Here is a 22306-nt window from a genome sequence, read left to right as displayed (position 1 = left end):
AGAGGATATTAATATACTAAAACCACTTTTAGATTTAAAAATTAATTTATTTAATCAATAGACTTTTCATTTTCCATTTCCAGTCCCCTGGCTGAGCAATCTGTCAGGATATCAATGCCATAACTTATTTACACGCTTTGCTAAATCCTCTAAATGTAAGATTTGACATCTCATTTTTCTTTTACTCATTCCAGGCTACCTTTTGCAATCGTGCCTGATTGAGCATTACCAGGAAATGCAGTAATGTGGAGCCAGACTGGTACTGAGCAGTACAAGCTAAGGTGCCTGGCTGCTTGCCCTGTTCTAGTCCCAAATATAAGCTATGACCAGCTGAAAAGAGGGTTCAAGAGCAAGTCTTGAAGCATGATTTGTTGTCACACCTTTTCTACTCCTATGGAGAAAGGAGGACATGATGAATATGATGAATTCATCTGTCTCCATCTCTGACACAAGCTGGTACACTTGGTAGAGGACTGAGAATATTATCATCATCACCATCATCATCATCATCATTATTGTTATGGAAGTGTTGCTATTTAAAAGCAGAACAGAAATCCTCTGCAATGTCTTAAAAGGCCCATTATTGACTCTATGAAGTATTAGCCACTGTATTTATCATTAACATATGACACACTCATGCAAAATATTTTCTCAGAACAGTAAAAATACTCAGGGCAATATATGAAATAAAACAGTCCTAGGTGTAAAAAGTGATCAGGAAAAGACCAGTGGCATTATAATTATTTAGCACAGCAACAATTCTGACTAGAGGGAAGAAAGAGAGAGCAGGGTGACAAGTGAGAGAGGGGAGCTATTGTATGGAATGGAAATCCTGGGTAAAATCCTGAAGGGAGTTTGCCATTATTTGAATTGGGTTTTTAATTGTTTTAAGAGCAGGAGAAAAAAAGGTAGAGAGGAAAAATGCACAGAAGTGTTTAAATGTGGAAAATTTGCTTTTGCTGTCTGGTATTATATTCTGTTCATTTCTGCACCATATTATATCTGTATGTGTGCTTTTACATCTCATTATCTGATGGTCTTTAAGAAAATATGAGAACTTGAGAACAAAAAGCCAAAGCCCACAGTTGCTCTTGCCAAATCTTACCTCTTTAATATAGAAAGATAATCATGAACACGTCCACTGTGTGCTTAAATATATTCTTTCTGTTTCTCAAATTATAATTAGCTTTTAACAATCCCCACCACCACCAAATCAACATATATAAGTATTTTCTTCTGCCTTTATAAAGCTAAAGGCTCTACATCATAAGGTAGATTCCTGTCTCCCCAAACACTTGTCACTTCAGTACTCCAGCACATTGCTCTGGATAGAATTCTTTTTTGCCACTTGCGATTCAGTGGGAAAATCTTCCCTAGACCTCAGCAAACGCCCCAAGCCTGGGCCTGATTTGGCAAGGTCAGACTGAAAACATCTCTCCACACTTACTTAGAGCAAGGCACGGCTCAAACCCTGCTTTGTCCAGCTGTCAGAGGCCTGAAGTGGGAAGTAGCTCAGGCACAAAGACAGAGAGATTGATCAAATAGAAATACATCCATAGGAACTTGGGGGCTGAGGTGTCTCGGATCCTTCTCTCCAGGCTTTTCAGCAACCATCCCTGCCAGAAATATAACAAACACTCATTCTTTTATTAGCCCCTTTGGTATCTAATTAGGCTTGGTTTGACAGCTCCAGCTTCTGGATTCCTGCTGCAGCAGCCTGCTCCTGCTTGTATGCTCTTAAGATAGGAGTCCGTGGGGGTGGGACCTGTTAAACACAGGAATACTGGGGAAAATGGCCTCAGAAATGTCCCTCTTCAGTGGGAGGTGGGAAAGAAAATTCAGTTGAGCTACTCTACTGCTCTCATGAATCCAGGAGAGAAAACCCATGAGGATAACTTAGGACTTTAGAGAGAGAAAATTTAGGAGTTCAAAGTCACTGTGTCTGTTTGAAAACAAGGCCGCTTCTGTAATGCCTTGATCACCTCTAACTGATTCAGAAATTAAGGCTATACCCCACACAAATCCTAAAATCTGGTAAAAGGTGCAGAGCCTGATCACCAGTTCTTGGGCAAGAATTGTACAGCCAGAACTGAGGAAATTTTGTTTCCTGATTTGTGAACTGAAAAGATGAATTTGGGGTGAAATAAATAGGAAATTCCATGAAAACCCATGTGCAGAGTATTTTCTGACTGGCTGCAAAAGGCTATCAAAATTGGAGCAAAACTTTACTTCCATCTATCCTTACTTAAAATGCAAAAATGCCAGAGCATAACTCAGGACTCTACTTGGAAAGTGGAGAGATGCCCTGAACTTTGAGTCAGGAACAAGAGAAAAACAACAAAAGTATAAAAAACTGTGGTTAGGAGTGTTCTTCCCCATTTAAAGGCATCCTAAAATCATCAGTGACCTTGAGACAGAGAATTTCTTTTCCCTTAAACTCTCCAATTTCTCAGCCAATCTTCAATCCTTAGGGTGTGCCCTTTGCCTTCATCCTTATTTCTTGGACAATCTGATCTATTTGCCTTTGGGGCAGATAACCTCAAAATGTTGGCACTCAGGGAAAATTGAATGGATTTGCTTCCAGAAGGGAAAATGCCCAAACAACAAGGAAGTGCTTTTGAATGTACTGACTAATTATCCCTGCTTCTTTTTTAATTTATCTTCCATTGTTTCATACAGAATTAGAACATTTCCAGAAGTATTTAATGACCCCATTCTTATTCTTGAATGATTTTGCTTCCAAGTATGTAACTTGGATATTGGGTACCCCTGAAAACAATTGGACCCAAGACTACCAGTGGCTTGGAGACTGCTTTATTCTGTGTGTCTCACCACCAAATATTTCTGAAAGATCACTACCAGACTCACGAGAGATAAGAGAGAGCTTGAAATCTCTACTTCATAGTGGTATTCTTTATAGTACTTCTCTCAGTGGCAGGCTTGCAGCAATGTTTTTAAAAAAAGGTAATTAAGACATTACTTCAATCAAAGAAACTAATCAGAATGAAACACTGATTTCTGTCTCCTGTTCTGTTTCTCTTTGCATGGAGAGTAGTTGCTGATATGTGTGCTGGACTTCTAATCCTTTAATGGGGGCACAGGCTTTTGAAGACTCCCTCTCAAAGGTGCTATTACCAAATATATGCTTCTAATTTAACTTCTCATGCCATATTACAGTAGCCTGAAGCAATTTTAGGTGTTGGGTTTGTGAGAAAAGCCCAATGTTGATGTTTATCAGATGACCTTTTAAAGGGTAATGTGGGGGTTATCCACTGGCATGATTAAGACCATATGTAGGTGACTTTTCCCAGGCATTTCTTCCCGCTTTTCAAAATCCCATCTATTTTTACCCAAATTCAACCAGGTACCTTTCATCTCTGGTATGTTCATGGGCATGAAACTGAGACTGAAGCAAAGCATTTACTCCTTTGGAGTAATTTCTATTAGAAAAGTCAGGAAAATTTTCATGCATGAATATCTAGTGTCAACACAAAGCTATTGTAGATAAACTCCAATTTACTTTCAGATATTTACAGCAGTTTTCCTTTCCCTCCTCTGCTGCATTGTCCCTTTTTACAAAGACTTCTTGAATGATTGTGGAAAAGTGACTTTTCTCTGTGAGATTCACCTTTTAGTGACTTTGCAGAGATGTCCTGCTATGAAGCTGCTGAGAGACAGGGATTTGAAGAATCCATTATCTGTGTCACAGACAAGGACAGAGGACAAATCTCTCTTGATGTTGTGCCTATGAGAATATTATGTTTGCCATTTTGGAAGCTCAGTATTTTCCTCATGGCTCATTGTCTTGGTAGAGACTAGTTGCTAATGTTTCCTGCAAGTCTCTGAAAATATATTATTAACATATATTTTGCTTTATTCTTTTTTTTTTTAGCTTTTTATAGACTGAAGATCTTTCTATTTGTGGGTCTCAGCACCATCAGCTGGCGCTGCTTAAAGAGATGCCATGGTAAGATTCACTGCAAAGCACAGGTGGAGATAAAAAGGTGAATATGGTGCTTAGATGTGAGTCAGGAAAGTGGGTGATGAGGCAGGAATTCACAGGAACTATGAACCCTTTTAGGGGGGGAAACAGGGCAAGCACCTTATGAAGACTTCAGGTTTAAAAACTGCACTTAAAAGGACTTTTTCAATGGATTGGGACTTTTGTTCATGTAAGTAGTTTTTATGATTCAGTGTTTTGAGGTAAGGTTACAGCCTGGATTGTCTAAAATAAATGCATCTTGGAGCAGTTCAATATTGAGAAGCTGGTGATATTTTAAGTTTTTCTGCCACAGATTTGCAACTTATTATTAGAAAGTATTAATTGCTCCTCTGCCACCAACCATCCTAGTGCTGAGACATGCTTATGAGATACAGGTGAGAAAAAACTCGAGACTCAAAATTATGTATGTGTTGCCTTCAGAAAGAAATTAGGGGAGAGGTATGTGTGATATCGTAAAAAGAGAAAAACCCATTTGTTTCTGCTGATGTATTAAAGGGTTTTTCCTAAGTATCAGATACTTCTTATTAAAGCTTAGTTTATGTGAAGGTAAACTGCAGTCAGACTCAAATTCTTGTACTTAATTATGACGTGACACAGTGAAAAATTGGGACTGTGACATAAGAGCAAGGGAAGCCTGTCACTCAATTCCATTAGGAGTGCTCTGACCTAGTGCTGTGTTTACAGCAGAGAGTGGAGTCCTGGTTTCCCTGGGGGCAGGATGGTTGTGTCTCACAATCAGGTGCCATTTCATGACCACCTTCCATCATGTATCAGCCTGGGGTTACTGAGGGCACAGGCAAAATCAGGGCACTCACATCACAGCTGCTGTGGCAGCTGATCCTGCGAGCCCTGCCTGTTGCAAAGGCCAAAACCCAGCTTCCCCACCTCTCTTCCCATGGGGGACAAAGCCGGTGGCGATGGTGGCACATCCTGCAGTCTGAGCACTGCACAGGAGCCGTTGCTTCGCACGGCCAACATGCACTCATGCTGAGCCACAGGAGTGGGCTTGGGAGACAGAGCTCCTCCCTGGCTTGCCCTGCAAAGGCAGAGAGCTGCCCTGCCAAATTCAGGGGCAGACCTCCTTCTGGCTTGGGCAACACCAGCATTTCACCCAGCTGATGGCTTGCCTCCGAGCCTGCGAACCTAGGGCAGCTCATGGCTTGCCTGTTCCAGAGGACTGAGAAGCTTTCAGGTTTTAGAAGGGTTTGTGAAAGCGCAATAACTGGGGAGGCCAGCAGTCAGATTTTGCCTTTTCCATGGTGGTTACAGTAGCTCCTTATCTGGGAAAACATTGCACAGGTTGGGGCTTTGCTGGAGGATACTTATGGATTTCCCCTTAGCCCAAATGTATGAATTATGTTCAAATAGCATGGGAATAGCTTGTCCATAAATTCTGGTAATAACAGCCATGAATATTATCTCACCAGTTATAATTCCCTTCCTGCCTGTGCTCCCCAGTAGCTTGCAAAAGCTATCACCATAAAATTTAGGGTGGGATTTAACATGGAAATTTGGGCTCCTTAATATGAAAGAAGGCTTTGAAAAACTCAGTCTTAGCAAACAGCAGCTAATAATAATGATAACAATAATAGAGATAAGCCAATTCATATCTCCCCACCCAAAATATTTATATAATGAATTAGTTAATTGTATTTTATCTTCTGATGGGTGGGTTGGTAGCCTTTGCAACAGACCCGTAAGAGCTCTCATGCAGCCTGATGCCAAGAATATGTGTTATTTCATATTCTGTTATTTGCTTTGGGTTTAAGGTGTTGAGAGGAAATTCCCCAACAATCAGCCCTAAATGGTTTTGCAGTGAGCGAGTCTTTCAGTCCTTGAACATCACTTAGTAGAGGAGGGGGGAAAGAAAAAAATCCCTTTATTTGCTTTTTGTAATTCAGAAATTTGTCATCTACCTAGAGAAAAGCATTAAAAAAAAAAAAAAAAAAAGCAAGCCCAAACATTTGAGTGTACTCAAATTAATTCTGAATTCTGGTGTCACTTCATCTGCCTAATTGGGCCTAAAAATAGTCTGTGGGAAGGAGGACCAGCAGCTTTGAATGTCTGAAGCAATTAGTATCAATTATTTCCCAATGTACCAGTCGCAGTGAAAGGCCTTGCCTGAGTGCCTCCATTAGCCAGGTGTCAGAGCTCTGTGTTTTCATTCCAGGCTTTTCTCTGGGAACGGGCTGTGCGCGCACCGAAAAGCACACGGAGGAACTGGAGCCTTGGCAGGAGCAGGAGGGTGCCCAGAGCAGCTCTGCAAGGAAAGTGAGTGCCTTCACTCCTCTGTCATCACCAGTCCCTGAGAGCCATCACCACCCACCAACAGTTCCTTGAGATAAGGCTGAGCCAGCTGGGAGAAGAAAGCCTTTGATATTCCCTGCCTTGCTGAGTAAGTATGCCGTAACAATAATACTTTGAACTTTTACAGCACCTTTTCATACCAGGGGCTGAGTGCTCCACAAACATTCATTCCCCAAGCCTCGTACCACCCATTTGAGGAAACCATTTTGTTTTTCATTGTACCACTTTCTCAGGCCAGACCTTCCAAAGAGCTCAGCACTCATTTTGCTGAGAAAATTATGGCACTGGAGAAATTATTTTCTTTGTGTTGCCATTTTAGATACCTGTGGCCAATATCAGTAATGTTTACCCAGCTCTTGCCCCAAAATGCTTACAGTTAGACTTCTTCAGGTCTGCAAAAATTGAGCTAAAAAACTTGTGAACTGCTTTGTCTCCTGCTTATAACCCTCAGAGCTCCCTGATGAGAACTTTTTTGACAAATCAAAATTCCATCAACCCTCCACCCAGTTTTAGTGAGACCCTTTTGTTGTCTGTAGCCAGATTTCTTTTTAGCTGATGTAAAACCTTACCAAAAAAAGTAGATACATTTGTTTTGTTCATCACAGGTATTTTCTGTGATGCTCTTCTGTTTGGAAACAGAGCAAGAACGTACTTGTCTCAGACACAGACATACAATAGATAAATAAAAAGAGAGATGATACATCCCAGATAGGCATTGTTTTGTGCTTTGCTTCTGCAGGCAACAGGATTAAACTTTGATTTTCATCTCCTGTCTGCATTCTCAGTGAGAAAATGCAGTCAAGGCCAATGTTGTAGTCAGTCTATCTCTATGGAAAATTGATTTCAAAGTGGTGCCAAATGTCAGTGAAGAATCACAGTTAAGGTTTTCACAGTAACAATAACAGATTCTTCCAGAGAGGGTGAGCTAAGAGTGCACTCTGCAGCCCAGAGGAAAATGCAGGTGCTTTGCAGCCACTGGTGCAATCTGGGGAGTACACACATTTTATTTTCTGAAAGGACATCACCTGTACAAGCATTCACAGCTTTCATCTCTACCCCTGCCTCTTGTCTGGCCAGAGCATCCAAAGGGTAAAGCCTTTACATGGGATACAGCATTTGAGTCCTGCTCCAAAGTCAAACAATCCTCTGATGCCTTCAGCTCTCATTTCCCCTGATGTGACTGAAAATCCATAAATCCCTTTGGTCTGTTTAATTTTGGGGCAAGGTAACTATGTTAGCTGGAAATACAGCTATCAGCTTATTCCTCTTCCTAAGGTATGCCAAAGTCTCTGGTCATTCAAATCCCATTAATCTGAGGCAGGTAATTCATACACTTGTTGCAGCGACCCCGATCGCTGAAAATTGAAATGTAAACTTCAAACATAAGGTTGCTTATCCAAGCCAAGTTTCTAATCTTTTGAGATTTGCCCATCACAAATCATAAGTGCAAAGTGGAAAAAAGGGGAAATTCGGAGTGATAGAGCCTAGCTAAAAGCTATCAAATACATCATCTCTTCAAGTAAGGTTGGAATAACATGGAAATGGGATATATAGCCTGATGATCAGTTGCACTTCCATTAACATATACCCCTGGGAAAAGAGAGAGACACTAAAACCTAAATGTGGAAAAAAAAGAAAAAGAGAGAGAGACAGGCAGAAGAAGCAGAACTGTTTGAACAGTCTTTGAACTGCTGGAAAGATGTGCTCCCCACATCATTTTCTTAACTTTCCCTGTAAATCAACAGCTGCATTTCTCATGGCTCATGTCTGGAGTGGGCCCGCAGAGGTGGCTGGGCACACAAGAATAACACTGACACTGAGGGAGGTGCAGGGAAGGTGCTAATCTTTTGCCACCTGTGTAGGTATGTAATCACTTAACAGATAATCTCAGATTCTGTAAAGACAGCCATTCATTTTAAAACACAGATGACTGCTGCCGGGAAGCTGTGATCAGTTTATAATTCAGCTTTAGCTCTCAAAAAAGTCCTCATCATTAAGGTGAAAGATCCCAGATTTGTGTAAATCAGAATAGCCCCAACTTCCTTTCAACCCAGAGCATCAGTGTCATCTGACTGAGCTTCTCTGTCACTGCCACCACAGGGTGACTGTCCTCCCTGGACAAGCTGTGCATCAATAAGGCAGCGGAAGGTGAAATGCTAAAAATCAATCTGCCTCTAATTAGTGGGATGAATAGAAGTGTTCTAGGGAGATGGCTCGATGAGGGGGTGAGAAGATGTGTTAAGAACTGGTTAAAAGAGTGATTGAAGAAGGATGTTAATACTTTTTTGTCAGATAGTTTGGAATAAGCTTTGGAGGACTTTTGGATAATGGTGTCTCAAGTGAAGAGTGTCACGTACACTCCAAGTATAAACACTGCTCAATAAAACAAGCTCAGGGGAGATGTTTTGTGTGAGGCAGGTGCCTTTATGTTTTTACAGATTTCAGACAGTTTTCAAGTAAGAACCACACATTTTCCTATAATGATCACGGGTGTTTGTAGTTGCACTGGAACTGAGCCACTGAACACACACAGATATTCCATAGGCATAAGATATGTGTGTATTTATGTTTGCCTGTGCTCAGGCACACACAAGCCCACACAAACAGCAGGAGAGCCACTTATACATATTTATCTCCCTTTTTCCCACTAGGTAGCATATTCATTGCTGCATTTGTAGCCCAAATTACTCACAAGGAGCAAAAAGTGATTTCCCTATAAGCAAAAATAGAGATGAGGAAATGTTTCACTCTGGATGCAGTGAGAATTGTGGTATTGAAGCAGTTCTGGAACAGGCAGTGTGGACACAAGAAGAGGCCTTTTCCCAGGCCTGAGTACCTTGCATTTCTCACAACACAAATATGGCATTGCTGCTTCTGGGACCAGGGCCAACTCATTGCAGTGCAACACTCCAGAGGGAGGCAAGGCAATTTGCCACGACACCTTTTCCATCTTGCTACCTCACTCACTGCTGCAGTTACAGATGGCCAACATTTATGTCTTAAACATTTATCCTGTAAAATAGAGACTTTTGTAGGAAAAGTATTTGGTGCACCAAAATATTTTCCTTAAGTTTAAATTTTCATCTTGTTTAGATCTTCAGGAAACATTTTGAAATTTTAGATGTTGCTTTTTCTCCTTTTTGTAACCTTCCTTCTGCCTCACACTCTGTTTTCTGAACACAGTAGGTACTTGCCAATGTTGAAGGCTTCGGTGGGAGGGTCATTTTATCCTTTTTGTTCCCGCTTATTTTATTATTCTTACAATTATTCAAGGCTTTACCTATATTCTTAGTGTAGTGCATTAAAAGTTTGGCTAGCACAGGATCTCAGCTTTGTATCACACCTCTGCATTAAATAAGTACAAGACAAAAGATTATATTAGAATTATCTTTTTTTTTCTCCTTTACCTGAAGTCTGTAAAATTACTAAATAGATGTAAAAATAGATAAGCATTTCTTAAATTTTTTTTTTTAATTGAGGTTTTCAATGCAGTCAGTGGCAGATGGAAACTATTACTGAAAAAGAAACAGAAGTGAAAAAGTTTACAAATGTTTTGGGTAGAAGAATACAATTTGTCTCAATTTGAATTCTGAAATATAAACAACTTGAAAATTAAATTAGTATTTAGAAAACTCCACTTATTGTCCCTGTGCCTTGTACGTGCAAGTTGAGGGCAGGGTCTAGATGGCCTTTGGCTGAAAAGCAGCACTTCAAGTTCACAAGACACCAAGAAACCTCATCTCTTCACACTCAGGTTACACCCCAAAAACAGGCCAAAACGAGGAGCTTTGAAATTCCTGATGAGCTGGAATTTCTGAGAACATGTTCTTATGAATGCAGCAGAACATATTGCTCCTAAAACAAAGCCTGTCTGCTCAGAGCTCCAGATTCCTAGGCCTGCAGCAGTCCTCAAGGAATCAAGATGTACATGTTTTTCTGCTGAGTGTATTTGAGATGTCCCAGTTTATTTTTGACAGGACTTGTTGCCAGGTTCAGTGTCAGCATCTGGAAATCGAGATGAGATCCTTCAGCACAGTGAATCTGTATTTTACATCTTGGCTGTTTAAAAAAAAAACCCTGGAGTGGGTGGACTTTGCACCTCTCTGCTTCAGGTAGCCAAGATTCTGTTTAAAGATTATATTAGAGATTTTGACTGATTTCAAGGCTCACCCTGAATCCTACATGTGTCTCGTGCTTTTTGCTTGTGGGTTCAGCATTTTGTAGTGACCCAAACTAGTTCCTGCAGAGGTACTATGTGAAAAGGGATGGGTTTTGCATGTCCTTCTAAGAGGTTCATAATATTAAGGAAAAGCTTGTTACAAGAAAGAGAATATACAGGGATGACAAATAATTACTCTCACAGAATATAAACGAGGTGCTTATTCCCATGCAGAGAAGTGGATCAGCTGTTTCACTAGGAAAGGTCATGTTTTTATGTGTGTCTTCCTATGACACCCATGGGTGAAGCTCTTTGAGAGCAGTTCTAGAAAGCTGCTGTTGCATTTCTGAGCATCTGAATGATGGTTATACCACCACGTGTACAAGGTGGTTAATGGCCACTGTAGGATTTTATAATTTGTTGCTGTTATCAGAAGCTGATGGTTTTGGGCCATCAGCGTGACGATGGGAAAGGCTGCCAGGGGTATGGCTCTCCCTGTGGTTGCACCCTAGCCCCCAAGAGCAGCAGGGCTGGGGGGAGGAACACAGGGTGGTGGTCACCCTGGTTATCCCACTGGGAGCGGGAACGGCAGCAGCGGCTTTGCCGCGGAGCAACGTGGGAGGAAACGCAGAACAATCAGCAGGGAAATCCAACCCAAAATAACAAGCTGGCCTTCACAAAAAGGAAAGGTCACTGTTTGAAAGCTACTATTTGAGAGCTGGGAGGGGTTAAAAATTAGTGAGTGGAGGCAACTCAAGTCCTCGGCGGTTCCAAAGAATTCCTTTTTTATAAGGAAAACAATGCAGGAGAACAATATGGATACTTTTGAGGCAGTAGATTTTTTTTTTTCCTTATAGAAAATAAATTGGAACTGCTTCCATAAACAAGAGGCATTGGCTATAGAAGAAAGCGGGAGCTTTTGTGGAGATTTAAAAATAACCAAAAGTAAGGAGTGCACTGGTAAAGCGTTCTGTTTTCTTGGCATTGCAGGGAAAACACGACACAGCCTGAGTGTTTGAGGAAGGGAAAGGCTACAAAAGCAGATTGGGAGACATAATGTGGTAAACTTCAGATCTGCCAGATTTTGTTTTGGTAGCCAATGTTTGATGATAGGTTACCACATGATGGGAATTGGATTGCAGACTTTGCCAACTCTTTACCCAAACATCTAAAATCTTTCAAAATGTTTTTCTCCAGCAATATTCCAATAAATTATGCTTATTCCAATACATTATGCTTATTCCAATAAATTATGCTACCCATGTACTGTGTCCCAACTCAGTCTGGTGCTTAGAGCTGCCCATAACTGAATATTCATGAATTCCAGACAAACATCATGGTTTATGGTGCTCATGCTGTACCTGGCAAATAAATTTACCACACAAACAAAGCACACTCAACTCCCACAATGCATTAACTTCTGCAGCTTTAACTTTTTAAAGGAATTTACTTAACTTTTTTTTTTTCCCCAGTTGATAAAGATAAAGCAATGTTGGTGGTGTTACCTGATTCCTGACCTCTCTAATTACACTAGTGCCAGCATATCCTCTGCGGCTGGAGAGGGTTTTTGTACTCGGAAAGCTTATTTTATTTTTTCTGGATGAAAATAAGCTGCCCAGAATGCCCTAGTACACAGCAGTAAAACACTTGCTTTGGTCAAGAGAATCTGGTGCTTAAAAGTAGGGGTTTTGTTTTATTTTATTTTGCTGTGGGCAAGTCTCCAATGACCCAATAGTCACAAAAATGTTAATATTACAGCCAAAAGGTCTTTACCAGATAGATGTTGAGGGGAAAAAATACACTGATATTTCTGTACTGGCTATTTGTTTTGATAAATTCTAGTTTAATTACTCTCTATCGGTTTCACTTGGCCTAAGTGGCTGTATGTTTCTTTATTTCCTTCTTCCATAACAAACATAAAATTGCTGATTAAAGGTTGACTCTTTTAATCTTTCAATATCAGTATCCAACTTTCCTCTCCCTAGTAGTTGTACATCAGTCCGCACATTTTAGTTTTGCTTTGACTTTTGTCATCGAACATCTCTGAAGTTCAGAGTTACTAGAAATTACTTTTAGGATACAAGTTTTGTCATGTAAAGTTTCTCTGGCAAATTGTAGCTTGCACCAGTGAAAAGCTTACAGTAACTGGCCATCTAAACCTACTCCAGCAAGCTTTAAGCAGAGGAGGGACAATTGTAACCTGATTTCTTTAGGATAAACCTCACAGAACGAGGCAAGTAAAGGGATCCAAAGCGTCTGAGGGGGAGCTGTTAGACTGCACAATCAGCTTGAATCCTGGCCTTGGGAAGAATAGCCCTTAAATTCAAGATAGACCCTTTGGTACCCTCAAGTCAGCACAGAGGATCCCTCCCTTGGGGCTCCATGGGATGGACACACATCTGCAGCTGGGAAACAGCAGAGGAGCTGCGCTGTTAGCAGAAAATTTGGGAAGAACTGCTCTGGTGAAATTTGGGATTCGAGTTTAGGCATCAGTCGTGATGTTAACACTGGCACAATGGCTCACTCACTCTCTGCCAGGCTGGTGTGGCCTCAAAGGCTGTCCCTGCTGATGGCAGGGTGTGTGAAGCCTCTGCTGAGCAGGCAGTGGTATCACCCCAGAACACCTCCTCACGGCAGGGACGGAGATGGACCAATCCCAGCACATGGAAATGGATCTCTCCAGCTCAACACTCAGGTAAGTGACCAGGGAGCGTGCTCAACATGAACCAGGTGACCTTCACATCTCCAGGGCTAATGATTCTTGCACCTTCAGAGCTACAGTATCGCTGAGTTTTTTTTCCCCAGACAAATACTCCCCTTGGAGGCTGCCGTGACCTGTGCACTAGAAAGCCTGGCAGGTGATCCAATTGGTGGGAGGAGGGCAGCTGCAAGGAGGCAGCCACCAGGAAAACATGAGAGTTTCAGTGGTTTCTGAGGCCTGAGGAATGGGAACATGCCCTGAGCTAAGCAAGAGTTAAGCACAGCCATACAGAGGCCTGGCTGTTATGATTTAAGGTAGCTTAGTGAATATCTGTAAAAGTAGGATATAGAGCATTGTGCAGGAGAAAAAGAACTCTTTATGTAAGACATGACCTGGGGCATCATGCCAGGCTATCCCTTCCAGATTTGGAAGGATTCAGTGTTTTGTATGGCATGATGGAAAGTTTTGAAAAATACGATTTCCTCTTCAGTGCAGATCAGATGAGTGACACCTGGCAACTTGTGCACTGCCACTGTGTTAACCTGTGTGCCTCTCCTTCCCACCCTGCTCCATGGGCACAACATGGGAGCAGCAGGGACAGGTGGGTTTGACCTAGGGAATACAGGAGCTCTGTGTAGATATCTGAGCCTGCAGCCCCAGGCTGCAGCAGGACCCAAGGTCTGCACACACCTGTGTACAGGTACTCTCAGAGACATGGGCTGTCATGACTGAGACCTCAGGACCTGGCAGTACCAGCTCGGAGAACATCAGTAATTTCCAGCCTTTTATTTTGTCTACATTTCCAGTGTTCAGTCAGCCTAATTACTACTGGGCCTTTGCCCATCATGTTGTGAAATGCTTCAGGGGCTAAAGGAGGAAAAAAGGGAAAAAAAAAAAAGATTAAACGGTGGTCTAAACCTCAGGAGGAAGAAGACATCTGTCAGGACAAACTCTTAACAGAAATGGGATAAAGAATACTTGTTTACTAAATTTCACATCTGTAGCTAGTTCAAAGATATCTCACAGCCCTTCACATTAGAAGAGCAAAGGAACAACAGAAAAGCCCTCAGCCTCACCCATTAAAAGCAGCAGCTTTGTCTGCTGTAGTGTGGCAGGCATTCATAGGTTGGTTTTTTTTCTTTTGCACCCACCACTGGCTGAGGAAAGTTCTTTCCAAGGTGATAGTTCCACCCCTGTATTGAAATGTGAGCAAAGAGGAACTTTCTCAATTGGATTTGGGTTTATTCACAGCACTTGTAAAGAGTGTGAACATAAAGATAACACGTGCAGGGAGTGTGCTGTGGGTTACCACAAGTGATAAAGGATTTTAGGACAGTGACAAAGCAGTTTCCCCTTCAACATACTGGTTTTTTTGTGGAAGAATTATGTGAAAGCAGAAAAGTTACAATAGCACTGCAGTTCCCTGCACAGAAAATACCCAAGTAGGTAAAACACAGCAGAGTGGTGCCATTCAGCTGCACCACAACTGAGAGCATCAGTTAAATGGGGAGGACTGAACAGCTCCTCCATTTAGCGAACACAATAGTAATGTCAACCAGTATCACCCTTTTCCAGACCACCGGCATGTGCGTGGGGACAATAAGGGTTGTATTTTTCACAGCCAGGTCTTCTGAGCCACAACACCTCCTGCTTTGGGGTGGCCACTGCTCACTGATCACAGTGAAAACAAAATTGTTTACAGGCACTCTGCAAAATTCCCACCTTGGATGCCACTGAAGTACAGCTTTGGCTTTCAGGCATCTCCCCTGCAACCTGTCCCTTGTGTCATTTCTGCAGGGGATTCATTATTAATTAATTACTTCCTTTTTTTTTTTAATTTCCAAAGAATATCAGTTGACTTTTACAGTTTCTTCAGTGCTCCCCAAGCTTCATATCACACCTAAATGCGCCTGTACTTCAGCTTAAGGGAAAATCTACACATAGATTGAATTTTGGAGAAAAAGATTTGAATGTTCAGCTGTAAATTTATCTTGTGTTATGTCTTCTGGGTCCATTCATATTGTAATTTGCAAATGGCAAAACAGTGTTGCTATTTATTAAAAACAATAGCACCCTCAAAATGTTGATGGAAAAACAATGTTTCAGGGGTGATGAATCTGAAAAATAACTCCCACATCTTCCACAGGGCCTGGGCAGAGAGAGGTGGAGCTCGGCTGTGGAGTCCCCTGATCCTTCCACGGGTATTGGCATCTGCAGCACCTGGGATCCACGGCACAACTCCTTCCTCCAGAGGCCAAAGCTGAGCCTACAATTTCAAGCAGGATAATCACCTTTCCAAGGCAATAACATGCAATTCCCAAGAGCAGCTGGTTAAGATAGCTTAAAAAGCAATGACAAGAATGTGGTGAAAAGTTTGGTCCATGAATCCAGCTTCTGGACATGGTAGGGAAGAGACACCTTTTGATAAAATGTCAAACACTGTATTTTTTATTCTTTGTGTTTGTCTGTGCTCCCACTATGATCACCCCTTGAATTATTATTTTTCAAAAAGATATCTGGGAAAGAAATTATGTTTATTCAGGGAGAGCCATAATTTTCATCTGTTTAAAATGCACCAGGTATGTTTTAAGCCCTGCAAACACATCGAGAGCTCCAGAGTTTGTAGTGCAGTTTTCTGCACCACTGATTTATTCTATTTTATAGTAACCATGCCCTGGGGTACCAGGTAGGCTCAATACTAGGAGTGGGAGAAGCAGACCTGAAAGATGCTTTGGGTACAGCCCAGACAGGTTTTATGCAGCCCGCAAAATCTGGCCTTGCACTACAAACCAGTCTGCTGTTGCCATCTGCTGGAAAAATCCCTAATGGATAGTTCCAAACGTGGGGAGGAGTATCTGCTCCTGTTACAGAAATACTGGGGGCTTTTTGTGCTTTTTAAGGCAGGCTTTTTCCCCTCTAGGTCCATGTGATCTGCCCAAGAACAATGTGTGCACCAGGCTGTTACCACTCTCTGCATGGTGAAACACCTTCAACCAAGGCCAATCTAAGAGCAAAACAATTCTTCCAACAAAAGCCTGCTACTAGAGAAGCAAAAAATTATCCTTCCAAAGGAATTCACCCTTCCTCTCCCTTACACCTCTCCTGTTTCATCACACCATAGAATGGTTTGGGTTGGAAGGGACCTTAAAAACGACCTAGTTCTAACCCCCCTCTCCTGGGCAGGGACACCTTCCCCTCGACCAGGTTGCTTTGCTGTGCCCCCAGATCTGTCACCTGAGCTGAGCAATCCCCATTCCACACATGTTCATACAGAGACCACACAAACTTTGACACAAGGAAAAGTCCTAAAGATCATGTTCATCCCAATACATCAAATCTAGAATTTATTTCTTTCCACACTGTTTGCACTTATTTCTTTGTCAAACTGTCACACATATAGAAATATTTCTGCAGCCTGTTCCTATGGGATTTTCAGGGGTATTGGATATAATTTCCTTTTTCCTCAGACATCTTCTCCTTGTAGCAGGAGTCTTCAAAATCCTTTCCTCCTCTTAAAGACTCTGTGGCTCATCTCATTCTGTAGAACGTATGAGCACATAATATTGTGGGACAGGTGAAATCCCTTCTCGCTTGCAAGCAGCCTTAAGCCATACTGTTTGCCACAGGCATTCTTAGCTCCGTGTCATCAGGCCCCAATCTAATCTGTGAGGTGTAATTGCCATGGCATTAAATCCTTTGCCGGTGGCTGATCACTTCCAGCCAGTAGGATTACAGGGCCCGGAGCTGGTGCTCACAAAGGCAGGAACGGTTTAGGAATCGTGGCTGCTGTTGCTGACAGGGCTTTAAAGTGTTCTGCTCAACGGAGGAGTCAGTGAGGTGTGAATCCTCTCCTAGCAGACCTGAGAATAGCAGGACCCATGACTGTGCTGTCTCTAAGCTACACTTATACTGCCTAAAAACTATCCTGCAATGGGCTGTGGAATTCCAGAACAAGGAATGTTTAGAACATAAACCCTGGCCAGGGGTGACAGGGACTGTTTCAGACAGCATAGGGAATTGGTGCCACTTTGCCTGGTGGAGAAGGTGTGAAAATGAGTTAGCCCAGCCCCAAGGCACCATTGGCTGTGTCCACTGGCCTCCAGCTGGCTCAGCATGAGGACAGAGACAACCTGCACCTTTACAAACCTGTTTACTATTTAAAGACCCTCTATTAACCTTCACTAGCAGAATTAAGCATCTTCAGTTTCAAAACTACCATACACAGACCCCAAGCATCTACTGTAGCCTGGAGGACTTCTAGCACAGGAGAGGAAAGAATCTGCATCCTGCACCATCCATACTCTTACTTGGTGTGGAAATTGTAATGATATTATTAAGGTGTGTCCTCAATATGTCTCTTATTGCCTTGTCATTCGTGAAGCCCGAGACTGACTTGCCCTAGTTAGCTTTCTGATACGGAGGAGCTGAACTGCCAACTCATATGGAAGTTGGTACACTCTGTGGAGTGACTTATCCTGTAAAATTTTTGTCACAGAAATTCTGTCACTATGGCTCTGCTCCATAAAGAATTAAATGGCCTCATTGTCAGCAATTTTTATTTCTGCAGTAGTGTAAAAATGCTATTTTAATGTTACTTATTATTTTGAAACTTTAAATGATAGCTAAAATTACACCTGAAAGCTAGAAAGAGCAAATACATATAATACTTCTCCCTCCTTGTAGGATTAGTTTTCATTCAAAAATATGCTGATGTGCTTTTATGTATTTAGTGACCTTTACAGATTTATTCTCTAGGTTTCATGGAATCATGCAATAGTTCAGGTTGGAAGGGACTCTAAAGATCACCTCATTCCAACCCTGCTGCCGTGGGTAGGGATATCTTTCACTGGACCAGGTTGCTCAGAGCCTCATCCCAGAGCATCAATGGGCCTTGAACACTTCCAGGGATGGAGCAGCCACAGCTTCTCTGAGCAACCTGTGCCAGCCAGGTGCTAAAGGAGGAAGAAAACCCTTCCCATCTGGAGCAGAGGCTGCTGCAGCTTTGTGTAACCTTGTGTCACCAAGTGTGTGAGACAGGAAGGCCCTTTCCATCAAGGGATAACAGCACTGAAAGATATTTTTCAGGAAAACCAGAACAGTGGAACACCAAAGTAGCCTTCGGTTCCTCCAGCAGATTTGGGAACAAATTGAAGGAGGAGCAGAGCTGGCCTGGTGCCACAGCTCTGCATGCAGTGGGGATGGAGAAGCTGCAATTATCTGTCTTTTTGGCCTGAGTTTTTAAAAATAAGGCACTTTTCTGTAGTTCCTTCTCAAGCATTACATAAAAGTTCCCCTTGGAAGTCCAAAGGCAGCTGTTTTCTTAGCAGAAGGAAGTCAGGAAGAGGCAAAGCAGGCAAAGACATCAGAAAAGTCTGAATAAAAAACTTTTTCCCCCTCCTAAACAGCCAATTTTGAAGCACTCTGCAGAGATCTGCCTGGGAGGAAAAGCAGAGCCAGCCACTGAAAACTGATATGTGAGCTCTGGTGAGGACTGCTGCTCCCCCTGCCTTGGTGTGGGAAGCTCCCGAGCTCCCATTCCTGTGGTGGGAGTATTTCTCCTCTCATCCAGCCAACACAGAGGTAACAAGCAGGTAAGTTTTAAGTAACGAGATCTCCCAAGTAAGAAGTGATATGACAAAAGGTAGTGGCCTCAAGTTGCACTAGGGAAGGCTTAGATTGGATTTTAGGAAAAATTTCTTCACTGAAAGGGTGGTCAGGCATTGGAACAGGCTGCCCAGGGAAGTCCCCATCCCTGGAGACATTTAAAGGATGTGTAGATGTGGTGTTTAGGGACCTCATTTCAGGGGGGCTTGGCAGTGCTGGGGCAACAGTTGGGCTCAATGACCTTAGAAGGTTTTTCCAACCTAAAGGATCCTATGGTTCTGAAAAGCCTGGATCCCTCTGGCTCTAACACAACACCTGGATATTGACAAAATGAGGCTGGTCATAGACATTGGAGGTCCCTGTCCCACAGGGAGAGAACAAGCCACTGTCATCTGCACGGAGGGTCAGACAGCAGTCAGTGACTCCATCCCTGCCTGGGGCTCTGTGTGCACCCTCGGGGTGGACACCTACCCTCGTGTTTCCCTCTGGGATCCGGGAAGAGAACCAGGTCCATCCATCTGACAGCTCCAGGGCTTGCAGGCTTTGGGGCTTTGCAGTTGTAGTGCCTCGTCACAATGCGGCAGGGACGTGACACTGCCTGCCATGCTTCTGGCCTCAGATCCTTGCTGCTTTCTTCCTTATCCGATATGGATTTATCAGCAATCTTGTCTTTTCTTTGAAACTGTCCTTGGGATAGTTCAAAGAGAGGGTAATTAGTTATTTCAAAGCCTAAATATTTTACCTATTTGCACTCAAGAAAAAAGACAAAAACCTGCTTTTCATCCTTCTGCCTAAAAGTCATTGTGACATGGGGAAGTGAGGAAGGGGCTGGCCTGCGTCAGCCTCTGCTAAGCCTCAGCTCTGGCTACTGCTGCTTCCAGGTTAAACCCAAAAGCTGTCATGATCAAAAAAGCAGGCAGCCCTTCTGTATTGAGTCACAGAGACCATTTCTTCCTAAATAACTCAAGATGGGAAATCATTCTTGTAGCTTCAAAAGGAAAAAAAAAAAAAAAAAAAACCATACACACATATATAAGTGTGTATATATACATACATTTCCTTCAGTGAAGAAGAAAATTTTAGAAATATCATGTCATGTCTGGATTCCTAGAGAAGATCCTTAACTCTGGGCTTCTGAAAGCAAATGTCTGTGCATTTATAGGACCCTTTCCCTTCTTTTTATATGTCTCCCACAGTAATCTTCTACCCTTCCACATGCCAAGAATTTTGTGATTTTGCTGCTCTGCTCCCTCAAGTGTGTTGCAGGCTGCATAGCAGGGAGTGAAACCTTTGTCACTGCTCATCAAACATTTTCATACAGAATTCTACCTCCACTGACAAAATTAGACTTGTGTTAATAAGCTGTTAATAACCGTCAGGTAATTATTTAGTTCATCTCTGAAGTCCCAGCTGATCATTGTCTCCTTATGTTTGCTTGCCTGGCAGTCTTCAGGGACAGGGGATTTTCAGGTTTTTTAATCTGCAGCACATGCAGTGAGAGATAACTCAGCTGTCACTCTGCAGAAAACATGCCCCTCGTGCAGCAGGAGGTATCCAGAACAAACTGCTGACACTCAAATCCAGCTCTGCACAAATGGATATGCAGGATGCCTGCTGCTCCCCAGGCTGGAACCAGACCTCAGCGGAGCACAGCAGAGGCATTGGCACAGCAGAAGGAAATGAGCAGAAAACGACCCAAGTAGAGCAGATAACATTAGAAAATAATGGTTTCTGAGCTGCTGGTCACTAGCACATATTTCCCCTTTCCAGCACAGTGCAGTGGCCCAAGAAGGGATTTTTTGCGGGTCAGCTGAATGTGCTCCTGGCTCACACTGAGACTCTGAGATTGACCTGAAGTTTACATTTATTGGAATAGAGGGTAATCAGAAGTTTTCTCAGCTATCCAAGGCACAGACCCATGGAACAGAGTAAGCCTGAGCTCCTGCATGCTTGCTGTGAGCCTTGAGACGAGCGTGTAGCATTGAAAACTTGCAATTTATTTAAATATGCTAAGGAAACCAATTCTGAGGTGCAAGGCAGGCTGGGAGGGAGGGAGAAAAATCCTCTCTTAACATGTGGCAATTCATCTGTGAAACTCATCACAGCAGGACTGTGTTAAGACTGAAAGTGTAATAAGATGTGGAATGAAATGGAGAATCTGATAGGTGACAAGAGCATCCAATACACAAGTGCATGAATTTTGCTTTTTTTGGTGTGGTTTAAATTCAAAAGTTGTAAGGAATTTGGGAACGAGATGGAATGTTTTAGGAGAAGAAGAAGAAAGAGAAGAAGTTGTTGTTGTTACAGTTCTGGCAAAATCTTTTGTTCTAGCTAATAAATTATTTTTAAAAAAGGCAAAAAAATGGGTTTTCTTTTCATTCAGTATTATATTCTTTGGTGGTTATATAGTGTGTTATTTTTTGGTATTATTTACTATGTGTATTTGGTTTTGGAGTGAATATAACTTTAGGGATGGGTGTGTTTGTATTTGAGGTAGAATTAATTTCAATAGTTTTTTCTTAATAGGCTTTTGATATGTATTATTGGGATTTTGGTTTTGTTTATTGTATGTATAAACATACAGATTTGGTAGGGGCAGCTCAGCTGCTGGAGTTCTGAGTGTTAATTTATTAGATGGCTTTTGTTAGACGCAGTTTTTCATTTTTGAAAGTTTTTTTATGTAGTGGTTTTAAGGTGGTTTTTAAGAATTTATTGTACTGTTTTATTTTGTTTGCAGTTGGTGTATGATAAGGGATGTGGTCTACTTCTTGAATGCTATGCTTTTAGTGTTGATAAGTTTCGATTTATTTCACATTCAGTGTTTTTTATTAGTTTTGTTTTTGAGGACATGGGCATTTATATGGTGGGATTTTATAGGAATTTTTTTAAAATTCGGGTAGTGATAATTTTTAATATTTTAATAGTTTAGATTTTCTTTATTTTTATGTTTTAATTAGTTTTTAAAAATATTTTAATAGATTATTGGTTATTATTTGTGAATTAGCATAAAGGTAGACCTTTGGGGTTTTTTTTAGTAATGTTTAGGATCAGTTGTACAGCTTTGAGTTTAGTGAGTTGGTTTGATTTATTTTTTGGGGTTTTTTTGTTTGTTTTTATTAGTAGTTATTTCATTTTAAATGTGTATTTGAGTTCTTTGGGTTTTTGAGATATTGGTTTAGGAGGAAGTTTATGATTAGAATGTATGGAGGTTTTGGGCTAGTTATAATGGGATTTTTAAATTTATTTATATTTAGGGCTATTTGAGTTTTTAATAGGGTTAAATGTTGTGGGTTCTTTGTTCTGCTAGTAATAGAAATAGGTTTTGAATTTATATGTGATGGGATTAGTGTGTAATGTGTACTAGTGCTGACGAGGGTTTCATATTTTTGTGGTTCTGATGCGTTAGGTTAATGAATTTATAAGGTTTAATATATAGTTTAAAATATAAATAAATATAAATTTAAAAATAAATATAAAATTATAACTGTAAATCTAGAAAACAAATAGATAAATATATAAAACTATAATATAT

The 22306-nt window shown here is 41.6% G+C and overlaps 1 long non-coding RNA gene across 1 annotated transcript; it reads left to right on the top strand.

Annotated features, from left to right (window-relative positions):
* Positions 1–4667: 4667 nt before the first annotated feature.
* Positions 4668–11691, top strand: LOC128785840 (uncharacterized). The gene is made up of 3 exons (XR_008430051.1): positions 4668–4742; positions 6174–6398; positions 11460–11691. It is a non-coding gene; the product is annotated as an uncharacterized LOC128785840 (long non-coding RNA).
* The last annotated feature ends 10615 nt before the right edge of the window (positions 11692–22306 follow it).

The sequence above is a fragment of the Vidua chalybeata genome, chromosome 3, assembly GCF_026979565.1.
Source record: "Vidua chalybeata isolate OUT-0048 chromosome 3, bVidCha1 merged haplotype, whole genome shotgun sequence".
Taxonomy (NCBI): domain Eukaryota; kingdom Metazoa; phylum Chordata; class Aves; order Passeriformes; family Viduidae; genus Vidua; species Vidua chalybeata.
Note: the sequence above shows the minus strand (reverse complement) of the source record. Positions and strands in the feature narration are given on the sequence as shown.